The sequence below is a fragment of the Anoplophora glabripennis genome, unplaced genomic scaffold (assembly GCF_000390285.2).
Source record: "Anoplophora glabripennis isolate ALB-LARVAE unplaced genomic scaffold, Agla_2.0 scaffold11, whole genome shotgun sequence".
In the NCBI taxonomy this organism is placed as follows: domain Eukaryota; kingdom Metazoa; phylum Arthropoda; class Insecta; order Coleoptera; family Cerambycidae; genus Anoplophora; species Anoplophora glabripennis.
Window position 1 is genome coordinate 1,597,317 of NW_019416496.1, and position 6,000 is coordinate 1,603,316.

A 6,000-nucleotide genomic window follows, 5' to 3' on the forward strand; every position below is an offset into this window, starting at 1 on the left:
TTTCTATTTTGTAGGCAGTTTTTTGCTTCGATCTACTGTTCGCTTTAAAATTAGTGGTATATTCTCATCTAAAAGTACCTAGTGCGAACGGATTTTATTAATAGTTAGCGCAGTATAATGCTATAATACTGTATCATATAACTTTTATCTGATTTTTTTATGTGATTCAACCTTGAAAAGTTATCGGGGAGTCGTGTCTTTTTTTAACTTATATTACAATTATAGAATATGCGATTACTAAATAACCCTCCTATTGATCGAACTGATTCTAGTCGTACAGGTGGTTGCCTATCTTTCGTCGCTTATCCGATACTGCGAAATGAAATTAAGAAATTCGCGTTTCTTTTATTCAAACTGGCCTGTATTTGGGACAAACATTCGGTTCAAATGTCAAGGCGGCGCGAGCAAAATATTTTGCATAATTTTAATTAATTCTGCGACATTATACCATGCAAAATGACTGCATATAGCTCTCTCTCTCTCACTTTCTTGAACGATGATGTTTGTAACTACTTGCTTACTGAGTTAACTAGATCAAAGTGTAATTGGGTAATTAAAGAAACCGGCTAAACCACGTTCGGCATGAACTATTTGTGGCGAATTGTTGCATTTATTGATTGAAAACCGAAGCTAAATGCTCGGTAACGTGGATATTACAGCAATTATGACCCCATACTCATATTTGACCACACTAATTCATTTACCCAAATTCTCTCGAGCGTATGTAAGGATTATTGAGGCGCCCTTCAAATTGCATGTAGCTCGAAACACGTATTAAGGAATTTTGTGATCGATATTTTGTTCTCACTTATGTAGCAAACAACAATTAGTCCAGACGGTATCTGTTTCAAAAAGTCCATATTTGGGTGAATCGTATATCCACGGAGATTTTTGGCTTTTCATCACTAGAAATGAAAATTTTTCTACGCGCATAAAAAAAACGTGGGATTAACTTTTGGCGGCACAATATGTTAAAAAAATTCGAAAAATGTAATATTTTTCTTCCTATTTAATTATGTATCTTTTCAAGAGTTGATTTTAGGCGAAAATGGAAGAGGAAAAAAATGTTTGTAATTAATTTTTTTACAAAATATGACTAGTTACAAATCGAATGAATCATGATTATTATTGTAAAGATCGCCAAAAATGGGGTTAAAAAGCATTATTTTTTAGGGAATTTAAAAAAAAATTGCAAATTTTCAAAATTTTGCACAGCAAAAACCAAGGCCCTTAGATACTTGAAAATTTAATCACATATAGAAGAATTTTCAAGCTTTCAGACCATTTTTGAGAAATTTGAATCCGTCAATTAGGAGAGCTCTGGCGCTTGTTTAAACATTGATCGAATTTTTGTACTTATAAACAATTAGAATAACTTTGTAAATATTCAACCAAATCAAATTTTTTAGGTTTTAAAAGTTCTTGGAAAGACGCTTCTTAAAAAAACAGATCGATTGGTCAATTAATTACGTAGTTATAGCCGATCAAAGTTAACCGTCATTTACACTAAATATACCGGGACATCCGGGCTAATTTTTCGAAAAATACCTTTGGTATTCCGAGTACTTAGCAGATCTAAGTTTTCAATACTTTTCTTCATCGGCAACCTACTTTAAAACGTGTTTAAAGTTATTTATGCAAGCGAGAAATTCAAGAAAATCGTGGTGGGGGAAGCAGAGAGCGCGGTCGCTTCGGCCTGCTCGAAATTGAATCGGCGAGTTTGAAAGCACGACGCGCTTAAAAATTTTTAATATCTCAGCTTCTAGAGGTCCAATTTTGATGATTCTTTTTTAAATAGATGTCTCGCGATTTAAAAAAAAAACAATGAGCGTATTTTCAAATGCCTATCGTTAAAAATTATTGGTTTTTCAACAGTACGATAATTATTATTTATCTTTAAACTTCCTTTAATTATTATCAACTTCATTTTTTTATTGTATCAAAGGTAAGTGCATAAACTTATATACTGTTTATTAAAGATCAAAAACAAATTTATTTAAATATTCTAAAATTGTTTAAACAACAATTATTTTCAAAATATGTTGAAAATTAGTAATATATATTATAACAATAAATAATATATTTGAATTATACTTTAATCACAAAAGAAATGATGATTATATTAATAAATTATTTATAAAAAATCAATAATACATATTTTATTATTTTTATTCATACTTAATTGCATTAATAAATCAAGATTTAAAAAATGTACAAAAATTCGACCAATGTTTAAACAAGCTCCAGAGCTCTCCTAATTGACAGATTCGAATTTTTCAAAAAAGAACGATGGAAAGCTTGAGAGCCCTTCTATATATGATTAAATTTTCAAGTATCTAAGGGCCTTGGTTTTTGCTGTGCAAAATTTTGAAAATTTTTATAATTATTATTTATTATTAATTAATTAATAATTTTTTCAAAATCTGGATTGCAAAATTATTATGCAAAATCTATCGAACCGATTTTGATGAAATTTGGTGTGATGATTCTACATAACATGAAGTTTTCTTGAGCCAAGTATGAAGGTCCTATGCCCAATTTAAAGACCCCAAAAAAAATCCTTAAAAAGTAATGTTTTGGCGATTTTTTCGATTTGTACAATAATAATCATGATTCATTCGATTAGTAACTATTTTGTAAAAAAATTAATTCCAAACATTTTTTTCCTCTTCCATTTTCGCCTAAAATCAAGTCTTAAAAAGATGCATAATTAAATAGGATGAACATTTTTCGGATTTTTTTAACATATTGTGCCGCCAAAAGTTAAGCCCACGATATTTTTATGCGCATAGAAAAATTTGCCATCTAGAGGAGTTCGTTATAAATACGTCCATTACAAACATTGGCTGCAAAAAAGGTGTTACCTTTGTTCGTCGTAGGAGAATGACCCTATTTTCAATAGTATAACTACTTTCGAACGTCTAAAAAAAGACAAAGTAGGCGTACAGTCTGATGGGTGAATATCCAATTGAAGGGAAAGACAGCATCGTAGTCGTCGTATCAGAATCAAATTTATTCACTTTCCCTGTTTTTCTTTAACATTTTGGAGAGTCGTTGACATGAACGTCATGTGATGTACGTTTACACATTTCAGCAATACTTCGAAAGCCGTGAATACCTAGAAATCAACAAATTCCATTGTTACAATTACTTGTTATTTAAAACGGTATTTACGAGCAAATATTTGACGAAAATATGCTTGCAGGCGGATTACTGAGCAATTATAGAATTAAAATTGCTGTGATTCTCAGGAAAAATAGCGGTAATAAAATAATTATCATAATCAACATGACTCAACAAAAAAGGAAATAAAGGAAATATTCTCAAAATAAAACTGGGATTTTAGATAATACTCTTATATAAAATAAAACTTTGCTACAATAACTAAACGCTATCACATACGTTTAAGTGTCAAAATTATTTCGAGCACAATTAATTTTGTTTTGTTTATTCTCTAAATGCATGTAAACTCAAGAATTAATTCAAATCTAGTAATAACTATGACTTCAGGTTCAACTAAGTGCGATAAGCGAATACTTCTCTCGCGTGTTTTTTTTTTCCAAATAATTATATGAGTAAACAGTCGGTTAAGATTGCGTGTTGTTTTCAAATGAAATGTCGTCTTGCTAGTCAATATAGATATGTCATAAAATACAAACAACGAAGGAGATCATTGAAGGAAATCTATTCTCCAAACAAGCAGTTTGTTAAGCTAAAGTCACACAGAGCGCTATGTTCGCTCTGTGTGACTTTAATAAACATAGCAAACTGAGCTAACATACCGCTCTCTGTGGTTGCGATATTGCCTGTTGTTAGCGTAACGAACATAGCTAACGCAGCGCTTTCTATGGTCTTAGCAATAAACAAAACTATTTTAAAAAAGCAGAGGACATAGCAAACAGAGACCTCTGTGGTTGCAATATTGTCTATTTCAGAGTGTGTAAAGAAAATAGCGAACATAGCTATAATAGCGCTTCTTATAGCTTGGCATAGCTATACGTAGTTTGTGTGGCTAGTGCGAATATAGCGAGCACGGCGCTTTGTTCTGTGTGTAACATAAAACAAAAAATAAACACAGCTAGCATAGCACACTCGGCGGTTGCAATATGGCCTGTTTTAGCTTGTGTAGAGAAAGTAGCGAATAGCTATAATAGCGCTTCGTATACCGAACATAGCAAATACAGCTAGTCTAGCGAATATAACCAACATGGCGCTTTCTGTGTCCTTAGCATAAAACAACATTTACAATAAACATAGCGAATATAGCGATCATAACTACCAAACCGTTCTCTGTGATCGCAATATAGCCTGTTCTAATATGTGCAGAGAAAGTATTCAACATAGCTATAACGTTCGGAAAAAAAATTGATGACAATTTATAGTACACATGGCAAGCTGGCGTAGTAGTCTGTGTGGCAGTTTGGAACGTGTGTAGCGAACATAGCTAATAGCGCATTGTGAGTCCTTGGCATAAAACAAGAGTTTATTCTGAGTAAACGTAGTGAACAATATCGCGAACATAGCGCACTTGGTGATTAAAGTTTAGCGTGTGTAAAGACGGTAGCGAAAATAGCTATCATAGCGTTTTCGTACAGCTTTGGCATAGAACTATTTTCACATAACGAACGTAGCGAACACAGCTAGCCTAATGATCTATCTGGCAGTGTTTAACATGTAACGAACACGCGCTTTGTGTGTTCTTTAACATAAAACAAAAGAGAATTTTTAATAAACATAGCTTCCTAAGACCGCAGTATAGAATTTGACGGCTCTTTTTAATATTATATATTACAATTATGAACATAGCTTAGCACGCATAGACAGCCTAATGCTTTGTGTTGCTGTTTTTCTTTACTCGTACAGCGAACATAGTTAATATAGCACTTTCTGTGTCCTTAGCATAAAACAAAATTTATAATAAACATAACGAATATAGTGATCATAGCTACCAAATCGCTCTCTGTGATCGCAATCTAGCCTGTTTTAGCATGTGCAGAGAAAGTATTCAACATAGCTATAACGTTCGGAAAAAAATTGATGACAATTTATAGTACACATGGCAAGCTAGCGTGGTAGTCTGTGTGGCAGTTTGGAACGTGTGTAGCGAACATAGCTAATAGCGCATTGTGAGCCCTTGGCATAAAACAAGAGTTTCTTTTGAGTAAACGTAGTGAACAATATCGCGGACATAGCACACTCGGTGATTAAAGTTTAGCGTGTGTAAAGACAGTATCGAAAATAGCTATCATAGCGTTTTCGTATTGTTTTGGCATAGAACTATTTTCACCTAATTTTGATTAAACATAGTGAATATAACCTATCTTCCATGTAGTCGTAGTATTGGCTATATTTTACGTGTACAAGAAACGTAACGAACATAGCTTAGCACTCCGTGTGATTTTAATGGTGGCTATTTCATACTTACAGCGAACATAGCAAATACAGCTAGGATAGCGCTTTGCACGATCATAATATTGGTTGTTTTCGACGCGTATAGCGAACGTACCGGACATAGCTAACATAGGTATTTCTAACCAAATAGGATAGGAGCGTTCATTTTAATTTTCATCCGAACTAACGACATGTATCTTTTACCAGACTCGATGGCGTTACAAAATCAGTAAGAAAATAGTCTTGTCATCAAAGTTGCAGGAGTTTCGATTCAAACACAACGACGTGCAGTGAGTGGCAGCCTTAGACGCGAATGCGTTTTACTATCGGGCGATTATCACGGCCGACCGCTTTCGCGACTTCGATTAATGAAACCCGCCGAATCGGCGGTCGCGAAAGTCGCTGTCACCCCACGAACCTCCTGTTCTAATCCGAAACCGTACTTTTCCCCGACAAGGAAACGGAAGCCGTACCCGTTCGTTCCAAGGCTAGCGCGGATCGGCCGGATAATCGCCGCCGCACTTTGTTGGCTCTCTCGCGAGCCGCGATTGTAAAATTAAGAGCGTACAAAAAACAAACGCGAATCATTCCAACGCCGTCGGCCGGCTA